The following is a 23,481-nucleotide window of genomic DNA, read 5'->3' as shown; positions in this document are numbered from 1 at the left end:
TTTCATTCTTTTTTCTCCTCAGACCAGGTTATTTCAAAGTTCCTTCCCTCTATCTCATTAATTCTTTCTTCTATTTGGTCTACTCTGATACTGATGGTCTGTATTGCGATGTTCATTCCATTCATTGAATTCTTCAGATCCAGAATTTCTGGTTTGGTTCTTTATTATGATTTCTATCTCTTTCCTAAATTTGTCATTTTGATTGCATACTGTTTTCCTGATTTTGTTGAACTGTGTTTTCTTATAGCTCACTGAGTTTCCTTAAAATTCTTTATCAGGTAAATTGTAGATCTCCATGTCGCTGGGTTTGGTTACTGGAAGATTATTGTGATCTTTTGGTGATGTCATGTTTCCTTGATTTTTCACATTTCTTGGAGTTCTGCATTGCTGTTTCCACATTCCAAGTAGCAGTCACCTCCTCCAGTTTTTATTAACTGCCTTCAGGGTTACAATACCTCATGCCAGTCCTGCTATAGATTCTGAGGTGTTCCCTGACCTTGTATAGATACAACTGCTCCACACTTCTTGCTCCCTTTTGTGGCAGAATTCTTAAGCTTGTGTGTCTTCTCTCCATCCTATAATGCACCAGGCCAGCTGCTGAGAGCCTCTTTTGTTTTCTTGACGGTGGTGCCACAGCTCAAGTTTGCGGTTTCTCCCTTGCCCATAGACCCTGGCCTGTTTTCTGCACTTGCTCCATGCCTATCAGAGCCATGGGAGCTGCACAGGGAGCCAGCTGCAGAGCCAAGGAAGAGTGGTTTTGGCGTGTAGTGCACTGAGGGTGCCCGTGGGTCAGCTTGGGGGATCGGTGGGTGAAGACCTCCCCTTTGCCTGTGTGCAGGCTCCCTGATGGAGACCAGAACACAGTCAGCAGGAACCTCATCCTTTCAAGGCCCTCCAGGAATCTTATAAGCTGCTCTCCCTCTCTGCTCCCTCCCGCTAGTCAAGGAGCTCCCTCTTGAATGCTCTTGGGGCTGTGATGCTGTGAGAGAGTATGGAGTCTCTTCAAGAGTGAGTCACACAGCTGGGAAAATCAACCATCAAGCATTCACTCACTGACTCCTTTCCCCCCAAGCGAAGAAATCACAGACTGTCTAGTTTAATCCTAAACTGTGCTGCCCAGGGGGAGGGACAATGCCAGCAAAGACAAGCTGTTCCTCTTATCACTTCAATGCATCCAAATTCATATATATATGAGAATTTGTTTTGTTTTGCTTTGTTTTTTCCCTCCATGGAGTGCTGGAACTTCTCTGGAACACTGGACTTTCACCAAGGTTCTCTCATCTGAAAGTGACTACCTGAGTCACTGTTCTGTAGGCATTCCCGCACCACAGCTGAGAGGGCCCAAAACTGCTTCATAGTCTCCTAGAGGTTCCACACCTGGTACCTAAGACTGTCTGACTATGACCTGATGCACCACCCATGGTTGAGGCTCCTCCCGGGTACCCTGGCCTATGGTGCAACAACTCCCACAACCACAAGGTCCCACAACTCTCACAAAGGCACTTCTGTTTGTGGGTGGATGCTGAATTTTTGTTGTTGAAGGAGGGGAATAGTTGTTGTCTTATGCAGCCATGATGCTTATTACAAATATCAGTCCTCCTGGGGATCCTATGTTTTATCTGACAATCCTACCCACTCTAGGCTGACATAGCAAGAAATAAACTTTTATTATATTAAGGCACTAAGATTTGGGATTGTTTTTACAATCAGTTATGTACTTTGACTAATACAAAACATAAAATCATTTTAAGAAATAATAATAAAAATAATTAGTAGTAATACTACTAATAATCATCATAGAAATAATGAGATTTGTGAATGAAGTCCAAAAATGTCACCACGTACTTTATTGTGGTTAAAGTGATAAAGAACCAAGTACCTCTGACTCTCAGGCACAGTATATGAAATAACTGAGATTCAAGGAATTCATTTATGATACTTGTTGAGTATGTACTCTATTGAGTATGTACTTGGTGTGACGTACTCTGCGATACTAACGAACAAGACATGTTTTGTGCTTTCAAGGGCACAGCAGGGCAGCTTACACGAACATTAAAATAAGCATTGTATAATGCAAAGCGGTATATGCCAAATTAGGAGGGGAAACAGTGTTAATGCAAAATCTTTAATTCCGATACCATAAAAATGTTACAGAAGTGGCCAGAAGAGAAAAACTGACTTGTAAGAAGGCAGAGAGAATATTTTATTTTTGATTTCTTTGTCATGAACCTATGCGCCCAGAATCTGATGTCCACTCCATTCTTGGTGACCTAGACAAATGAAATGCCCTTCCTTTCCTCTTGCCTCTAACAGTTTTAAAGGGAATGTTTAAGTATAAGCCTAGTTGATCTTATTAAAAACAAGAACAATGGCTACCATTTATTGAGTGCCTACTGGGTGCTAGGCATTGTACTGAGTGTTGTATATGACCTCATAGAATCATTACAGTAGCCGTGAATAGCATCATATTTTTTACTTTATGAATAAGAAAGCTACGGCACAAATATGCTATCCAGCTTATCCAGGTCATATGTAACTATGTAGTAAAATTACAGTTTTCAATTCAGTTCTGATTTCAAAGCTTATGTTCCTCATTCCTAAGCTACCCTGCATAAAGTTCTCTTTCAGATGACTATTCTATACCTCAACCCAATCAAGTGTATAATCCATGATATGCAATTTCAGTTATATCACTGTATAGAAGTTAATTTTTAGGTAAAATTTGAAAATGTCTTTCTCTCTACGTAGGAGAACTAATTAGAAAAAGTATGCTTCTCCCACAATATGTATAAATACTTTTTCAGGGTCTTGAACCTTACCTTTCAAGAGCTTTAGTCCTTTTGAGGCTTAAGCTACATTTATAATAGGTCTTTGAGGTCTAAGGGATAAAATTCTTTATTAGCAGAACATATATGTCCAAAGATAAAACTGCTAGTCTCTGTTAAAAAGGCCTTAATTTTCTTAGAACAAGTGTCATTTCTATTTCTCCTCTCCACTGACTTTAGTAAAATATTATGAATTCACGGTAACTGTTGGTCACGCTACTAGAAGAGAAAAATCAGATTTATGGATCAACTATCTTTATAAAAAATGACTTTTCAAAAGAAAGTGCCAATCTTATAAACATAAAATTTAAAATGTTAAAATACATTCTGTAGAGTCTGAATATATACATTTTCTCAAGAATCACTCACAAAGAATTCTCTTAGAATTTTTTGGAATAATGATTGTTAGGAATTTTCACCTAGAGCAATCATCACTCATAGCTTGGGCCTTTAGAGTAAAAGGGCAAATCCTGACCAAAAAAGAAATGGAGTCTATCAAGAAATATATGTTCAGACAACACTAAATCAGGCCTAGATTTCTTAAGAAAATATTTTAACTATGGATCTAATGTATATCACTTCTGCCTAAACAACATTTCAAGACATTTGTATGAATTAAAGGGAAATGAGTAAAAAATGGTGCTTCCTGTTTCTTCCTCCATTGGATTTACTAATGCGGGTCATGAATATTAGAAAAGTAGTCTTATCTTTTACAAACTAAAATTTTGTACAAACTTAATTAGGATATTAATTCATTTTTATCTAAGAAAGAGCAGTGTAAATGCTTAATGAGCAAGGTATGTCACATGTTTTAAATTATCAAAGTAAACTTGTAACTGATGAGCTACCACCCACTCCAAGGCTTAAAAATTCTGAATTTCCAAATTTTTCAGAATCATCTTTCTCCCTTTTCATCTATAATGTTGAAGCCCTGGTTCGGTCATTACCATACCTTAACTGTACCATTGAAATAAAATAGCATTTGATCTACCTTTCTGCCTTTATCTTTCTCATCATTCAATCCCTCATTTTGCTCTGACAATGTCAAATGGCACTATCAAATACCTCTGCTCTAATCATGTCACTGACACATTCAAATATCTACCATGAATCCCATCTACCTAAATTAATTCTACATTTCTTAGCCTTATAATAAGGCCCTCTGTGCTCTGAATCTGAAGTGGGTTTCCAGGCTTTATTTCTACTACTTTCCTACATGTATCCTGCATCCTGTTATAGTTTTGTATATGCATCTGCTCCACCACGCTAAAACTATAAGCCCCTTGGAAAGAAGAAGAGTGCCTACACCTCAATACCCTCCATATACAATGGTTTGATAGTATCTATTGAAAAAATAAATGAATGATCTGTCCAAAAATTATTTCTATAAAGAGTTATTATTATGACAGTGATTTTACTGAACATTTATTGATTGACTGCCTGTTAATAACACATTATGATTTTTTAAAGCACCATAAGAAATTATAATCTTAAGGTCAATGGGTTTTGGTGTATCCATTCTCTCCTTTTGTGCCATCTTTTCCTAGATAGCAATCTTCTCTCAAAAGGATACCACATCCCCTTTACTTTTTTGTTACACTTCCCCATACTCTCCCCCCAACTCCCATCTTAAAGATACATGTCCAGATTCACAGTTCAAAGAAATAAAAGAGTATCTCTGATACATTTACTCCTGCTTGCTGCTGGACTGATTAAACTTCAGCGTAAATGAATTTTACTCTACGTTGTTGTACTTAAACGTTAATTAGTACTTAGCTATATTTTATACTCCAAGTCCATTTTCTGAAACTTGGAAAGCATAACTATGCTTCTGATACTATTTTTATCTCTGACACCAACATTAAATTTTTTTGTTCAACTTTTCATGTGTTGGGTTTTGACTCTTTACTTCAAGACCATGATAACGTCCTATAGTCTCTATTATCCAACGAAACCTCATTCACCACCTTAGACTTAATAGCTAGGTGTTCAATAAATAATGTTACAAACACATCGTATTAAACTACTCCAAATTCTTTTACCAAAGTAATTTCATTAATGAGAAAATGAAAAGCAACAGTTTAAATATTTTAAAAACAGAGGGATGAAAAAATCACACTGATCCACTATTTAATCTTTATTTTGAATTTGCACAAATGGTCTAAAACTTCAAAATAGCCTTCAGTTGATTTTAACTGAGTTGAATGGGACAATTTCATTCTCTACAAAAATCTAACATGATTGATAAATCTCTATTAGATTAACCACATAATTTTAGGACTTGGCATCTTGTTTATATTCCATAGAATCATGGATAAGAACTTATACTTATCAAGCTAGTTCTGAGCTCCCAAAACACAGGCATCATATTTTACTATAAGTAGAGGAATCATAGAAAAAAGAAAGCTCATGTTATTATTATAATTAACCATGAATCAGTTTCTTTCTACTATTAAAACAGCTAACTAAATAGCCTCTAAGGTTTTTCTCCTGTATTGTCTCATTACATTATAAAATACATTTGACTTCAGAAATTAGAAAAACATGACCTTATTTTTCCTTAAGTATATGTATCTGCTTCATAACAATAAATCTGATGATTTTTATATTCAGAGGATATTTAACACATGCACAAGCACAGGTTTCCTACTTAATGGCATTTCAAGTGAAGCACCTTAGGTATCCATTTTTGGAGTTTTATTATATTCATAATTTAAAAACTTTTAGAAATACAAATGTTGGTTTTATGCAGAGTTAACATAACATTTTGGAAGTCTAGAATCAATCTTTCTCAATGTGAAACCCTGAATAACAAATGACTCTCCAAGGGAAATTTTCTACTTATTCTCTACTACTTATTAAAAGTATTTTTCTTACATAAAGGAATGGAACTGAATTTCCTCCAGTAAAGTTCTCAATTTAAATCTTGCTTAAAATTTTTTGATGGTCACCTGTCAAGTAAAGGATTTAGTAATTATATTTCAGTACTGAACATGGTATAGAATTAAGTTTTCTGGAATTAAAAAATGTATAATTTATCAATTGTAGTCAGAAACAACTGAATTTATGCTTATTTTTATGTCATATGTAATTTTTTTTTTAATACCTACATGACTTTTTTTTTTCTGGGAAGGATTTGTCCTGAGCTAACGTCTGTTGCCAATCTTGCGCTCTCTCTCTCTTTTTTTTCCTCCCCAATGCCACAGTACCTAGTTGTATATTCTAGTTGTAGGTCCTTCTAGTTCCTCTATGTGAGCCGCCACCACAGCATGGCTGCTGACAGTCGAGGGGTGTGGTTCTGTGCCCGGGAACTGAACCCAGGCTGCTGAAGTGGAGTGCGCAGAACTTTAACCACTAGGCCATCAGGGCTGGCTCAAGACTATTTTTTTAAGATGCTGATATCTATTAAATATTTTTAAAGTTATTATACTTTTTATGCTAGTTATACATTTCAGGGAATTTCTAACATCAAGATGCAGCCTATTTTAAGAAAACAATTGAGTATTAAAAGGTATAAGTGAGCAAAACTCATGTTTTACTAACCACCTTCGATACATATTTGTGATCTCTCTCATATTCCTTTCCCAGGTATACTCATTTGGGTTTAGGAAAAAATTGGAAACAGATTTATTTCGCTTTGTAGCATGAAGCTAACAACACACAAAGCGAGTTCTTGAATGTGTGAATACCTGTGTTAATTCCTGTATTGGGAGATACGTAAGCAAACAAGAGTCTACGAGGTATGTTCAGCATTAGTTGTTACATTCAAATGACTTGGTTTCACATAGTATATATATTTAGAATAAATACCCATATTTAAGGAGAATAAAGCACTTATCAAATTATAATCAGAAACTATATGAAGAAACCAGAGATTTACGTAGTCAAAACAAACTAAAACAAGATTTACAGAAAATAATGTGAGGGTACGCATATGGGGGAGGAGGGAGTAGAACAAAATACAGTTTGAGATAGTCTAATGTTTTAGTTTACTCATGACTCGAATGGTGATAGACTTTTCGTAATTATAAAGAGCATGAAAATGCCGAGTAGGTACGGAATTTATAAATTTTTCTTCATCCATTTTCCACAGCAATGTGTAAAACACAGCATGTAATATTATCTCTTCACTCGCAAAGGCAACATTAAAAATAGGTCAGAGCTTCTGAGGGAGGATACAAACTGCCAGGAGGAGGACTGCGAGCCCAGTAGGAATCCAAAAAACGATGGTGATAATGAGACTGCATCACTGCTGAGCATCAGCCGCGAAGGCCTGGATCCTCACTCCAGCCCTATCACCCATTTTCTATGTGGCTTTGGGGGAGTCACTTAAACCCTCAGTGATTTGATTAACAACACGGAGTTTACTTTCCACATAAATGTATCGTAAGGTCGAACAGAGCCATGATGAAATGTGCACATGTACATATTCCGGAACTCGTGACCCTAGTCTGTAACTACCTTTTATGTTTTATTTTCTCTAAGACAACTTGCAGATTTACAGAAATCACAAAGGCTGAGAGATTAATTATAAAAATATGAGAATCTTTCAGGAAAAGGATTTATTTCAGAGGATTTGAAAAGGGGGAAACAATCCTCCAAAATGTTGGTTTTACTTTTTCTTCACTTCATGTGGAGCAAAACTTGAAAGCAAAGTTGTGAAAATGGACGAGACACTTGATCTTTGACAAATGAAGAGTGGAATGCAACCTAATACTTGCAGCATTATAATAATTTGGAAAGAAGACTCAAATAGTTACCTTTCAAAACCCTAAGGATGCTTTAGAAAGTGTCATTTTAGTTTCTCAGAGTAGTGTTTGTGAGCCTTTTGAAATCCATCTCCCTCCAGGAACTTTTCCCTCTCAAAATCCCCATCAGCTAGGATTTTGTTAAATTTTACCTTCCATAGCTTTTAATATAAAAGTCGTTAAATCAAATATGTATGATCAAATGCTGAAACTCTTTACCCAACAGGAGTTGATGCACCCCGCCCTGCACCTCTCCACTCACTACTCCCCAGCTATCTCCCAGATCTCAGATTTGGGCAGAATTTACTCACAATGTTAATAAATATTACTGAAGTAAACTTAGAAAGCTAGATGAGATGGCTAGCTATTTTCCAGTAGTCATACGAAAATTCAGAAAAAAGTATAACCAGAACAACTCTCCTTTAAAATGTTTCCATTACTTAGAAATTCAGTAACAGCAACATCGTCACCAAAAATATACATATTGCTTCATTTATTTATATTTGAATAGAATGATATCATCAGAGGAGCAGAGAGTAGAAATGAGACAAAGACAGGATCTTGCTGTTTTAGCAGAACATTTTACAATTTCTTACATTTTTATACACGTGAACTGTTAGTATAGTTAATGTTCCTGTTTGCCTTTTTTGTTTTTTCTTCTTTTCTTTCTAGCCCTTCCTCCCTTCACCCTTCCCTCCCTTCTATCCTCTTTCCTTACTCCGTCCTTCTGTCCAACATTGGTTTTTGGCTGAGACCACAATTGCAACAAGAAATAAAAGCTGCATTACTCAGGAAGGAAGCTAATAAGTCTTCCCCTCCCCAAATGTCATTAGAGACTTCCTGAATAAATGAGAAACACATTAATTAAAAAGAAAAAAAAGAGGGTGCTTGCATAAGCAACAAAAACAGATTCCAGTCTACATTATGATTAAACTCAACTTGAAAAATAAATGTCAGATACAGATAAGATCTATTAGGATATCTTGTACATCTCCGGCCGATGGAGTTTGCTCCCAACAATGTGTGGATTTTTTCAGTGCACTGTTAAATAACAAGCAGCAAGATTTCTACCACTTCCCTTTAAGAGAATTCCATAATATAATGGATTTCATTAACAGGAAATTTCTTTTAAATATACTTATTACTGAAATTTTTCATTCAAAATCATTCCATTATTCACTGTCACACTAGTCAGTGGAACAGATGGATATAATTACACACATACACCATATTATACACATGTATATATGTGTGTTTAATTATAAATGTATAATTGAATTATTTAATTTTATATAATTATTTACATTTTTAGTTGATACACAGGCTCAAATTTTACATTTTACATAAAAACGCTACATATACCCACATATATTCTTGTTCTGAGGCTCATTTTCTATTGATTTGCATTCTTTTTTTTAACAAAGATATATAAGAATTTCTCTTACAAGTTATATTTTAATTATAGTTAATAAATCATCAACTTATTTATAGACTCATATTTAAAGGACCCAGAGAACAAGTGTCTTTTGGCTTGTTTTTGCTTTGGGTTTCTGTCTGTCTGTTTTGCATGACAATTTATGGGCAAGTCAGTAGTTTGTGTCCTAAGTTTCAATCTTGAGATTGCTCTCAACAACTGATCTGGTCACTACAGAGATAATAAATGTCACTCATAATAATAAATAATTTAAACAAAAAGTATGTTGACTTAAAATACGAGATTTGATAAAAACTGGTTTCTCTTCTGTTTGAATGATTCCTAACAGTAAAGCCACTGAAATCAGCTTAATACTTGTCAAGATCCACTGAACTTCACAGTAAGCACCTGTGTAGTGCCACAGCGCAGATATTAGAATAGAGCATCACAGTAAAACTACTTCAAGTCGCATCTGGTTAATAACAGTACCTCACTGAAAAGATTACTGTCTGTAATTTGACTTATTTTTGCCCAAATAAAAGCTGTTCACCTTTTTTCAAAGACATAATTGTGACTTCTTATAAAGCAAAGCCCCCAACTTCATACATATTAAAGTATAGGTTTTATTTATTGCTAAATAACTGATTTTAATTTTTCAAATTAAAAATAAATTAGTAATATAAAGCACTGTCTACAAATCACAAAAATTAAAAACATCTCCATAAACTAAACTTTAAAGATCTATATCTTTGGAAATAGGAAAAAAAGCCTAAATATAATTTATAACTTATGTAAGTCTCTTTTTTCTCTTTTTTGTTTTTTGTGGGAAACTATGTTTTCAGGCAGCGCTCATGTCAGACGCGGGTTAAATATAAGGAATTAACATAAAAGTGTTTTTAGTGGCATGATCAAAAAATTTCTCCAACTTTTTTGGTAACCAACAATAAGCATTTTTTAAATGCACCTTCCAGGACATCTCATCTTTGCTTGTTCCTGCCAAAGTCCCTATTTGTCACATTCTAATTTGCTTTAGCTTCTATATTCTCGTCCTAGTCTACTACTAGTTGGTTTTATTAATAACACAGTAAGGCATGTTCACTGCAGAAAAATCAGAAAACACATAAGAACGAATAATAAAATAAAAATCAAGTGTAATCTCACCATTCAGAAACAACTAATATTAATATTTTAATATGTTTTTAAAATAAAAATGAGGTTAAGATATAATCTATAATGGTTTGTAAAGTGATATTTTAATTTAGCAATATATCCTAAATATCTTTTACTTTTCTAACTCCCTTCACATTTTTAGTATCTTCTTTTTCTCAAAAACTTTTTCCAAGTCTTTACTGCTTTATTATTCTAGACAAGAGGTCAGCAAGTTTTTTCTCAAAAGGGCCAAATAGTAAATATTTTAGGCTTCACAAGCCATAGTCTCTGCTGTAACCATTTAACTCTGACAGTGTAGTGCAAAAACTGCCACAGACACACATCAAGGATGGAAGTGGCTATGTTCCAATACAGTTCCAAACGAAACTTCACTTACGAAAACAGGCAGTAGGCTGTAGTTTGCTGACCCCATGTTCTAGACAATTGTTTATAAAGAAATACTGCGTATCATGATTACTATCACCTCTAGCTGAATATTTTGCACATTATCTTTATACTTGACCTTTTCTATCAATACAGAATTACCCCAGTAGGGAATACCAAGTAGTATGTTCATTTTGTGGTAATTGCAAATGTGATTCTTCAAAAGTGGTAAAAAGTCCTCCATGCGAGTACCAGAAAGACTTCCCCAGCTCAGTGTTAGAAACCTGTATTTCAATAGTAAAGTAGAAGGATGCTCTTCCCTCTCCCCTTTAGCCAACAGAAGTCCAAGTTAAATGGGCAGTAACTTGCTGACACAGAGAATTCTCATCTCTGTTTCAAATCTATGAGAGAGAGAGAAATTGAGATTGAAGAAGTTGGAACATCAGGAAACCTACAAGTTTATATGCATCCACATCCATGCTTTCCTTCTTCCCCACTGTGACAATAAAAGAGGTCTTACCCCTCCTGGGGGCCCTCCATTTATATTTGCTATGGATCCCATTCCCTACTGCCTTTACATCTTGTTCAGACGCTCTCTGTGTCCCCCCCCAACTCCCACATCTCTTCAACCCTTCTCTTTACTTACCTGCTCTCATCAGTATTTAAACTTATTTAAGTTCTGCATATCTTAAGAAAGCCCTTCCTAAATTTCAAACAGCATTCTCCTATTTGTCCCTACTCTTCCTTTTCACACCCAAGTTTCATGAAAGAATTGTTTGCACCTCCCCTTTCTCATACATTCCTTGTTCTACTCCAATCAGATTTTTGCCCCCATTGATCCACTAAAACTGACTAAAGTTATCAGTGAAAGCCTTATTGTTAAATCCATTTGTCACTTTTCTCTTTTATGTTGCTGGTCAAGAGCACAAATTATAAAGTCAAATTGCATGAGTACAAATCTGGATTCTGTCACTTACTAGCTATGCACGTTCTTGGACAAGTCACTTGACTTCTCTGTACCTAACTTTTCTCATCTGCAAAATTGAGATCTAACAATATCTGGCCCAAAGGATTGTTGAGAAAATTAAATGAATACATGCAAAACTGTTTACAACAGTGCTTGGTCCATAGTAACCTCTATATAATTGCTAGTTAAGACATCTCTCAGCAGCATTTGACAATATTACCCTCTTTCTCCTTTCCAAAAGCATCTCTTTCCATAACACTTTCTCTAGGTTTTTCCCTTACCCCTTTGATTCACCCTTCCTAATCTCACTTTCATGTCCCTCTTCCTTTATAAACTGGTTTCTCTCCCAAGCCCACTTTCTACTCGTATTACATCCTCTCCCAAGGCAATTTTTTCCATTCCCATGGCTTCAATTATCATCTGGTATCTTCCCATCTATTACTTCACTTCAAAACTTGTCTCTTTACGACACAGGGATGGTTCAACATCCGAAAATCAATCAATGTGATACACCACATTAAGAAAATGAGGAATAAAAACCACATGATCATCTCAATAGTGCAGAGAAAGCATTTGACAAGATGCAACATCCATTTACGATAAAAAACTCTTAACAAAATGGGGATAGAAGGAAATTACCTCAACATAATAAAGGCCATACATGACAAACCCACAGCTAACATCAACTCAATGGGGAAAAACTAAATGCCATCCCTCTGAGAACAGGAACAAGACAAGGATGCCCACTATCGCCACTCTTATTCAACATAGTACTGGAAGTTTTGGCCAGAGCAATTAGGCAAGACAAAGGAACAAAAGGAATCCAAATAGGGAGTGAAGAAGTGAAACTCTCACTGTTTGCAAACAACATGATCTTATATACAAAAAACCCTAAAGAATCCATCGGAAAACTAATAGAAATAATTAACAACTACAGTAAAGTTGTAGGGTACAAAATCAACTTACAAAACTCGGTTGCATTTCTGTACTCTAATAACAAACTTACAGAAAGAGAACTCAAGAATACAATTCCATTTACAATCGCAACAAAAAGAATAAAGTACTTAGGAATAAATTTAACTAAGGAGGGAAGAACTTATACAATGAAAACTATAAGACAATACTGAAAGAAAGAGATAACAACATAAAGAGATGGAAAGAGATTCCATGCACATGGATTGGAAGAATAAACATAGTCAAAATGTCCATACTACTCAAAGCAATCTGCAGATTCAATGCAATCCCAATCAGAAGCCCAATGACATTCTTCACAGAAATAGAACAAAGAATCTTAAAATTCATATGAGGCAAAGATCCTGAATTGCTATGGCAATCCTGAGAAAAAAGAACAAAGCTGGAGGCATCACAATCCCTGACTTCAAAATGTACTACAAAGTCATAGTGATCAAAACAGCATGGTACTGGTACAACAACAGACACACAGATCAATGGAACAGAACTGAAAGCCCAGAAATAAAACCACCCATATATGGACAGCTAATCTTCAACAAAGGTGCCAGAACATACAATGGAGAAAAGATAGTCTCTTCAATAAAAGATGCTGGGAAAACTGGACAGCTACAAGCAAAAGAATCAAAGTAGACCATTATCTCATGCCACACACAAAAATAAACTCAAAATGGATCAAAGACTTGAAGATAAGTCCTGAAACCATAAAACTCCTGGAAGATAATATAGGTAGTGCATTCTTTGATATACAACTTAAAAGGATCTTTTTGAATACCACATCTTCTCAGACAAGGGAAACAAAATAAAAAATAAACAAGTGGGAGTTCATCAGACTAGAGAGCTTCTGCAAGGCAAAAGAAATCAGGATCAAAACAAAAAGACAATCCACCACTCAGGAGAAAATATTTGCAAATCATATATCCGGTAAGGGGTTAATCTCCATAATATATAAGGAACTCACACAACTGAACAACAAAAAAACAAACAACCTGATCAAAAAATGAGCAGAGGATGTGAACAGACATTCTTCCAAAGAAGATATACAGATGGCCAATAAACAAATGAAAAGATGTTCAACATCACTAATCATCAGGGAAATGCAAATCAAAACTACACTAAGGTACCACCTTATGCCTGTCAAAATGGCTGAAATCACTAAAAGTAAAAATAACAGGTGTTGTTATTGGTGTGGAGAAAGGGGAACCCTCATACACTGCTGGTGGGAATGCAAACTGGTGTAGCCACTATGGAAAACAGTATGGAGATTCCCCAAAAAACTAAAAATAGAAATACCATACGACCCAGCTATCCCACTACTGGGTATCTACCCAAACAACTTGAAATCAACAATCCAAAGTAAAATATGTATCCCTATGTTCATTTCAGCACTATTCACAATAGCCAAGACATGGAAACAATCCAAGTGCCCAATGACTGATGATTAGATAAAGAAGATGTGGTATATACATATATATAACGGAATACTACTCAGCCATAAAAAGGACAAAATCATCCCATTTGCAACAACATGGATGGACCTGGAGGGAATTATGCTAAGTGAAATGAGCCAGACTGAGAAAGACAAACACCAGATGATTTCACTCATATGGGGAATATGAACAAACACATGGACAAAGAAAATACAGTTCAGTGGTTACCAGGGGAAGGGGGGTGAGAAGTGGGCAGAGGGGGTGAAAGGGAGCACTTATGTGGCGACAGACAAGTAACGTACAACTGAAATTTCACAATGATGTAAACTATTATGAACTCAAACTTAAAAACTAAAAACAAACAAACAAACAAACAAACTTGTCTCCTTACCCAGATATTTGTATAAACTGCTTCTAGCACATCATCGCTTGGCTATCGAAAAGCACTTCGAGCTCCACATATCTAAAATTCATCTCATCTTCCCACCTCCTACCACCAACCTTATTCCTTCTCCCATGTTACCTATCTCAGAGAACACTTCTACTACCTATCCAGTTTCCCAAGCCTGAAACACATGAGTCGCCCTGCATTCCTCATTATACCCCATCCCCCACATGCAGTAAAGGTTCTGTCAATTCCATCTTTGAACAGTTATCAAATCTGTTCACATCTCTCCATCTCTACCATTAGCGCCTTAGTCTAGGCAACTATCATCTTGCATCTACATTATTTCTATTTCCAAAGACTTCTATCTAAAGTCTCTGTCTTGAGTCTTAAGGCAGTCCTCAACAGATGTTCCACAATGCAATCAAAATACACTCTCTAACTGCAAATCTGATAAATGCAAAAAACGTTTAATGGTTACGAATTGCCCTTATGAAACTCTGGGCACCCCTTATTGTAGATTAAAAAACCTTCATGGCCTGGCCCCTATTTACCTGTTGAGCTTCGTATCACATCACTGCCCTTTTCCACCTTAGGTTTTCTATATAGATGATCATGTTGCCTGCAAATAAAGACAATTTTACCTCTTCTTTTCTGTTTGCCTTTTTTCCCTTTTTCTTGCCTGAGTGCACTGGCTAGAACCTCCAGTATGATGTTGAATGGAAGTAGTAAAAATTGACACACTTGCTTTATTGTTGACTGCCAGCGTAAAACATTCAGTATTTTACCATGAAAATAGTATGTCAGTGCTGGATTTTATCCTATTGAGGAAGTTCTCTTTAATTCTCAGTTTGCTGTGAGTTACAAACAATGAATGTTGGATTTTGTCAAACGCTTTTTCGCTGTTTACTGAGATGACACATTGCATTGACTGATATTCAAATGTTAAACCAACCTACATTCCTGGGATAAACTCCACTTCCTCTTAGTGTACAACATCCTTTTTATAACTGTTGGATTATGTTTGTTTAATTTTTGTTAAGAATTTTTGCATCTACATTTATATGGGATACTGGTTCTTGGTTTTCTTTACTAGGATGTCTTTGTCTCATTTTGGCGGCAAGATAACGCTGACCTTGTAGAATGAGTTGGGAAGTATTCTCTCTTCTTTAACTTTCTGGAAAAGTTTATGTAGAATTGGTATTATTTCTTCCTGATAAAGCCATTTGCGTCTGAACTTTGATTTGTGGGCAAGTTTTTACATAAAAATTCAATTCCTTTAACAAATAAAGAGCTATTCAGATTATTGATTTCTTTTTCTTTTTTTTTTTTTAGTAAAAGTCTTTTATTCAGACCTCAGTTATCCCCCTGAAGGAGAACTGCAATAGCAGGTGGATGCGTGGAGTAGACAAGGCAAGCTCCTATGCCATCTCCCTGCTTCAAAAATTCATTTAATACATCGTCCTTGGACAGAGGACATATCAGATATTAAACTGGTAAGAAGAGATACTACACTTGATCTTAGCCAAAAGGCCAAGAAGCAATCAATTTCTTTTTGAGTGGGCTTTGACAACTTGTATCTTTCAAGGAATTTGTCCATTTCATCTAAGTTGTAGAATTTATTGGCATGAAGTTTTTATTATCTTCTAATATATATAGAATCTGTAATGATGCCATCACTCTCATCCCTGATATTGGTTATTGTCTTTTTTTTCTGATCAATCTAGCTACGATTTACCAATTTCATTGATCTCAAAAAATCAACTTTTGGTTTCATTTATTTTCTCTACAGTTTTTGTTTTTTATTTCATTAATTTCTACTCTGATCTTTATTACATCCTTTTTCCTTCTTACTTTCATTTTATTTGCTATTTTCTTCTACTTGCTTGAAGATGAAGCTGAAGTCATTGATTTGAGACTCTTCTTCCTAATACAGGTGTTTATTGCTGTAAATTTTCCTTTAAGTATCGCTGTAGTGGGAACCCACAAATTTTTATATTTTATTTCTCATTTTCACACAGTTCAAAATATTTCCAAATATTTGGGCATTTTCCAAATATCCTCCTGTTATTAGTTTCTAAATTAATTCCATCTGGTCAGAGAACATACTCTGTATGACTAGAATCCTTTTAAATTTATTGAAACTTGTTTTATGGCCAAGAATACTGCTTATCTTGGTGAATATTTAACATGCACTTGAAAAGAGTGCTACATTCTGCTGTTATGGGTAGAGTGTTGTATACATGTCCATTAGGACAAATTAGTTAAGTGTTGTTTCCACATTCTATATCCTTACTGATTTTCTATCTATTTTTTTCTATCAATTATTGATAGAGTGGTATCTTCAAATACAGTTGTGGATTTTTCTATTTCTTTTTACAGTTCTACCAGTTTCTACCTCCTGTATTTTGAAGCTCTCTTCAGAGGTGCATTAATGTTTAAGATTACTATATCCTCTTGATGAACTGACCTCTTTACTATTTAAAATTTTTTTAATTGAAATTGTTTATATTTAAGGTGTACAACACAATAATTTATTATACATATACACAGTGAAATGATTACTACAGTCAAGCTAATTAATACATCATCTCTTCACATAGTTACAATATTTTTTTTGTGATGAGAGCACCTGAAATCTACTCTTTTACCCAATTTCCAGTATTCAATACAGTATTAACTATAGTCATCATGCTGTACATTAAATCTCTAGAGTTATATGCCTTATGTAACTGCAACTTTATACCTTTTGACCCAAATCTCCCCATATTCCACACCTCCTCACCCCTGGTAACCACTGTTCCACTCTTTGCTTATATGTATTCAACTTTTTTTATATTCCACATAAAAGTGAGATCATGCAGTTTTTTCTTTCAGTGTCTGGCTTATTTCACTTAGCATAATGTCCTCCACGTTCATCCATGTGGTTGCAAATGGTGGTTCTCCTTTTTTAAGGATGAATACTGTTTCCTTGTGTGTGTGTACATACATACACGTGTATATATATATTATATATACACACACATGAAAATTTCTTTGACTTCTTAACTATTATGAAATGACCTGCTATATCCCTTTGCTCTGAAATCTTTTTCTGACATTAATATAGCCACACCAACTTTGTTTTGATTACTATTCTCCATTCTTTCTACTTTTCATCTATTTGTTTTTTGACATTTAATGTGGGTTTCTTGTAGGCAGCATATAGTTGGCACTTGCTTTCATCCACTGACAATCTCTGCTTTTAAAATGGGGTGTTTAGATCATTTATATTTAATGTGATTCTTGATACGTTTAGGTTTAAATCTATCATCTTGTTATTTGTGACATCTAGTCTTTGTTCCCTTTTTCCTCTTTTCTGCCCTCTTCTAGAGTAACTGAATTTTTTTTTTTTAAGATTTTATTTTTCCTTTTTCTCCCCAAAACCCCCAGTACATAGTTGTGTGTTTTTAGTTGTGGGTCCTTATAGTTGTGGCATATGGGATGCCACCTCAGTGTGTCCTGACGAGCGGTGCCATGTCCACACCCAGGATTTGAACCTGGGAAACCCTGGGCCACTGAAGCAGAGTGCGCAACTTAACCACTCAGCCATGGGGCTGGTTCCTAACTGAATGTTTTTAAATAATTTCTTGTCATTTCTTTTGATGGGTTATTAGCTCTCGGTTTTCTTATTTTAGTGGTTGTTCTAGGGTTTACAGTATACATATTTATACTGTATACATATTTAACTTATCATAGTCTATCTTCAAGAAAACTCAACCACTTCATGAATAGCATACAGAACCTTATAACAGTATATTTCCATTTCTCTCCTCCCAGCCTTTACATTATTGTTGTCGTACAGTGTACATCTGCATGTGTTATAAACCACACACTACACTGTTATTTTTTAAAGTCATTTACCTTTTAATGAGATTGGAATAATAATGAAAACATCTTATACATTTATTCACAGTTACAATTTCCAATTTTCTGTCTTCTTTGTATAGATCCATATTTCCTTTCAGTGTCACTTTCTTCTGCCTCAAGGACTTCCTCAAGGACGTATTTTAGACAAGTTTGCTAGTGATGGATTCTTTCAGCTTTTGTATGTCTCAAAAGTCTCTATTTTGCCTTTGTTTTTGAAAGATGTTTTCACTGAGTATGGAATTCTAGATTGATTCCCGTCCCCCGTCGACTCAGTACTTTAAAGATGTTGTTCCGCTGTCTTCTCACTTGTTTTGTTTTTGACAAGAAATTTACTAGAATTCTTATCTTTCTTTTTCTGTATAAACATGACTTTTCTACTGGCTGGTTTTAAAATTTTTGTCTTTGTCACTGGTTTTGAACAATCTGATTATCACGTGCACTTGTGTATTTTTTTCTTCATTTTTATTTTGTGCTTGGGGTTCTGTGAAAAACTTCAATCTCTAAATTTACACTTTTCATCAAAACGATCTCTGTAAATATTTTTTCTGTCTTTCCAGCTCTCTACTTTCCTTTGGTGACTCTAGTTCCAAGTATATCAGGCTGCTTGGTTGTCCCACAGCTCACTGCTGCTCTACTTTTCTTCTTCTTCTTTTTTAGTTTTTTTCCCTCTCTCTCTCTCTGTTTCATTTTTCATAAATTCTATTGCTAAGTCTTCAAGTTTATTAATCTTTGCTTCTGCAATGTCTAATATGCCATTAATTCCATCCAGTGTACTCTCCATCTTTAGAATTTTCATTTGCTTCTTTTTACACATTCCATATTTCTAGCAAACACATTCAATCTTTCCTCTTTTTGAAGATATAGAAAATTATAATAACTGTTTTAATGTCGTTGTCTGCTAAGTCTAATATCTGTGTCAGTTCTGGATTGGTTTTGATTGCTTTTCCTCCTTATTATGAGTCAGATTTTCCTGTTTCTTTGCACTGCCTGGTAATATTTGACTGAATGCCAGACATTATGAATTTTACTTTGTTCGGCACTGGATATTTTTATATCCCTATAAATATAATCCTTTTGGTTCTCACTTTTAAGACACTGTAGGTGGGACAAGAGTAGCAGACAGTCTAGGAATAATTATTCCCCACTACAGCAGCAACGCCCTTCTGAGTAGGCTACTCAATGGCCTGTGAATTATGAAGTTTTGCATTCTGTCTGCCATGCACTTTCCCTAAACAAAGCACCTCTTATACTTCACTGAAATTGCTTATCTGGCTGCCTTCTCATTACGTAGTTCTTTCTCTATACTGTTGCTATATTAACTTCATACTTGAGCAACACATATCTCGTATTCCTGACACCTGGCAGAGTCCTAGCACAGCAGATGGTAGTTTAATAAATAAGAAAATTCATATGTGTATGTTGACAAAAAAGTTTACTTTTTAAACCAAATTTGTGTCAGAAACTCATGGTTTAAGATTGAACTATCCTTTTTCTAACTCACATGACTTTCTGAACATAGTGGTATACTTTTATTCCTTAGGAAATCATAACCACACGCACAATTGAATGTAAACACTTGGCTCAATTTGTATTTTACTTCCTATCTCTTTCAAGATACCCTCTCCTTCCCTTCTTGTCTCTTTGACATAAGGCTCCACACAAAACTAAAAGTCAAAGCAAAAGATTTGTTCCACAAAGTAGTAGCACTACCTATATTTACTGTGGCTTGTCAGAACCGGGCATCTGGTCTCTTAAACAGTGTAATGATGCCTAGAATTACTAGGGTAATATCCAAGAAACTCAGCATGCTTAGGAAGATGTTCTAAAACCATATTTATAACATTATAAGAAACAATGCAAATGAACTGTAAACTAGTAATGATTTCTGCCTTAAATTCTTAAATAATCAACTTGACTTCTAATCAAAATATCGCTTAACCACATTTCTAAAATGGATCCTTCATTTTGATTCCTATCACTATAGTAATAATGCAACCTTTTGTATATTCAAATCTGTACATCAATAAAAGTCTTTATATAAAGCGACTATCCAAATATTAAGGTTTCCTCAAACAAAAGACTGTAAAAACACTTGATTTCACAAAAAATAAACAATCTAATAGAGTATTGTATAAGGTATCAGAAGTTCAGTTTCATTTGTCCATAACTAACTTAAAGTTCTTAAATAAGGTTTAATTTGCTTAGGAAAGGAAGCAAAATTATCTTGAATAAGCTAATATTCAATTTCTTTCAAGTATTTTGTGATTTCAACATACACAATATAATTCCCACAATCAGCAACTGAAAATGAGATTGTTTCCCCTGAAAAATAAAACTTTAAAATAATCTATACTAAATAATAGCATCCAACGGAACATGGAGAGAGCCTTTTACCATGTGCCGTGGTTAGTTGTATAACACTTCCTATTTAGTTAGAAAAAAAGAGTCATGCTGCCACTAGATTCTTACATCATTTCCATTTTTTTTTAAAGGTTGTTTAAATTTCAAGAGTATGGATATTTTCTTGGGTTTTAAAATATCAAAGTCACAGATTAACAGTGAGAAAACTTTTATATTTCACTGCCTGGCTCTCTGTTTAGATAGGGACAGAGATGTGACTATAAACCCTTTACTGCCAATGGGTTATAGGCAAAAAAAAAAAAAAAAAAGGCAGCCAGAGCTTAAGTTTTTCTTGCCAAAACAAAGGAAAACAATTGTTTGGAAGAACTTCCAAATGGACTTATAGGGAAAGTGGGTGTCATGGCAATGCAGATAGCAGAAGTATCATTCTAGCTACATATGGACAGGAAGCTACCACCATGTGTATTTCTCCACCCTTGGCTTCCCCTAACCCCTTTCTCTCATCACACTCCATGAGAGTGAAGCAGCACTGGAGAGCCTAAGAATTCTTAGATTTTATAGAGATACACGTTAGCAGACTTGACTGTGAAATTATGTTTCCTAAAAAAGTTCTGTTTTCATTAAGTATCCCAGTGAGTAACAATATTTAGAGTAGAAGAATGTGTTTAAGAAATTATAGGACTTTTAAGCACCACTACAATTGCTATAGGACTCAAGGAAAAGCGCCAGTGTCCCACTTCTCAGACTTCACCACTGTCTTCTGATCAAAAGAATTCTCCTATTTCCAGAAATATTTTTCTAGAAATACAGTTTTCAGAAATCAGTTTTCTCATTTACTTGAATAAATAAATACCTGAAAGTGCTAGAATAAAATATCTTCCTAGTCTGTCTTAGTGTGGAAGTTCCATTGAAACCTGTCCACCTGGGTAACCCTGCTGGTACTTGACACACTGGCGGCATAGCTTCCAGCATCACAGCAACACACAGCCACCACAGTATGACAACTGACAGACACATGGTGCGGTTCCCTGACCGGGAAACGAACTCAGGCTGCAGCAGTGAGAACACCGAATCTTAACCGCTAGACCACGAGGACTGGCCCCTAGGATACTGGACAAAGAAAATAAGAGTTGGAGAGAATAAGAATAGAAAAGGAAGCAAAATTTTGCTAATAGCCTCTTAAAACCTAGAAAACAACTATGAGTATTATCTCTAAAACGTGACTTTAGGTATCTTTAAAAATCTTGCCTTCTTCACGGAAGTAGAGATAGAAACGCAGTATCTGAAAAAAAAATAGTCCATGCTTTTCCATTTATCAATCCTAAAAACATAATTCTACATCATAACTTCTAGTCCAAATCAGTGGCCTTAGGATATATGCCCACAAACAAATGTCAAATAAATAAATAAATAGGCAAGCAAAATTATTAGATAATACTCTTTTACTAAATACTAAATACAAGAAAATTTTTGGATTGAGGGGAAAAACAACTAGCTGGAATCAATTGTATTTTGTTTTCAATGACCCTATATTATTGGGAAGAAATACTGAGATGTGGCAATGCAGAAGGAAAGAAATCAATAAAGCACTACAAAGTAGGATTGCATCGAGATAGCAATTGTACGCTGTAAATGCCTCTCATTCATCATAATCTGTTCAAATTAAAGATTCATTTTTAAGGTCTTGAAAACTCACTAAAGCGATGTCACAATTCCTTTTTCAAAATCAAATAAAATATGAAGGTAGTCTTGAACATGATTAAAATGCTTAGATCTTTCTTTACTTATATAACAATGATGACTAAGCAATGCAAAAAGAATTACAACTCTAGCAAGAAGGTATTTTCCATTTTTATTATTTATCTTAGTTGCCTACAGCAAGTAACAAACACATTTTTTTCAAATCCCATTCACAGAGAGAACTAAAAGAAATATTCACTTCCCCATATGTTATTTTTCATGAAAACACATATCCTAACTATATAAGAATATTGATTAAATTGATTCCTGATACCAAATTATTGACACTAAAAACAACCAAGCAGAAAAAAGCAAAACAAATCATAAGAATTACCTAACCATAGGGCATATATGTAAGAACACCCATCCCACGTCCTAAGGATCTCACCAATAAAACAAAACAAAATGTACGCTTTTTTGGAATCCTAAATAGATATCATTGCTTACATACAAACTCCAAAAGAAACCACAAAAAAGCTACTAAAACTAAAATTTAGTAGCTTAACAAGGTAGAAAATAAATATTCTATATACAGGCTATGAACAATTAGGTACTGAAATTTTAAAAGTACCATGTATTGCATCACAAAAATCATAAAAATACTTTGCTATAAACCTAACAAAAATATTTGTACTGAAAACTACAAATCACTAATAAAAGAAATTAAAGAAGACAAACAAATGCAGAGATATATGGTGTTCAAGAAGAGGAAAATGCAACATTGTTACTATTTCAATTCTCCTCAAACTCTCTATAGACTCAACATAATTCCAATCATTACCCCAATAGGATTGTTTTGTAGAAAGCAAAAGCTGATTCTAAAATTTATATAGAAATGGAAAAGAACTAGAATAACCAAAATAATTTTGAAAATGAAGAGCAAAGATGGAGGTCTCCCACTACCCTGATTGCAAGACTTACTATAAAGCACAGCAATGAAGACAGCATGGTGGTGGAAAAAGAAGACAGGAGCCACACATATATGGTTATTTTGACCAAGATGTAAATGCACTTCAATGGAAAGAGGAGAGTCTTTTCAACGATAATGGTGCCTGAATAATTAGATATCAATATACAAAAAAAAAATTAAATTAAAAAAATAACACTAATCCAAACCTTGTACCATATAAACATTAACTCAAAATGTATCATAGAATAAAACATAAAATCTGAAACTATAAAACATCTAGGAAAAAACAT

At 34.7% G+C, this 23,481-nt stretch overlaps 1 protein-coding gene and 1 non-coding gene across 3 annotated transcripts in view; both read right to left on the bottom strand.

Moving 5' to 3' along the window:
- SSBP2 (single stranded DNA binding protein 2) overlaps window positions 1-23,481 on the bottom strand; it is a 290,136-nt gene that overhangs the window by 107,599 nt on the left and 159,056 nt on the right. The window lies entirely within an intron of this gene.
- LOC124243108 (U2 spliceosomal RNA) lies at window positions 15,627-15,816 on the bottom strand. The gene has a single exon (XR_006889609.1). It is a non-coding gene; the product is annotated as a U2 spliceosomal RNA (small nuclear RNA).

Source organism: Equus quagga, chromosome 7 (assembly GCF_021613505.1).
Source record: "Equus quagga isolate Etosha38 chromosome 7, UCLA_HA_Equagga_1.0, whole genome shotgun sequence".
Classification (NCBI taxonomy): domain Eukaryota; kingdom Metazoa; phylum Chordata; class Mammalia; order Perissodactyla; family Equidae; genus Equus; species Equus quagga.
The sequence above is the reverse complement of the archived record's forward strand: the minus strand, read 5'-3'. Positions and strand labels throughout refer to the sequence as shown.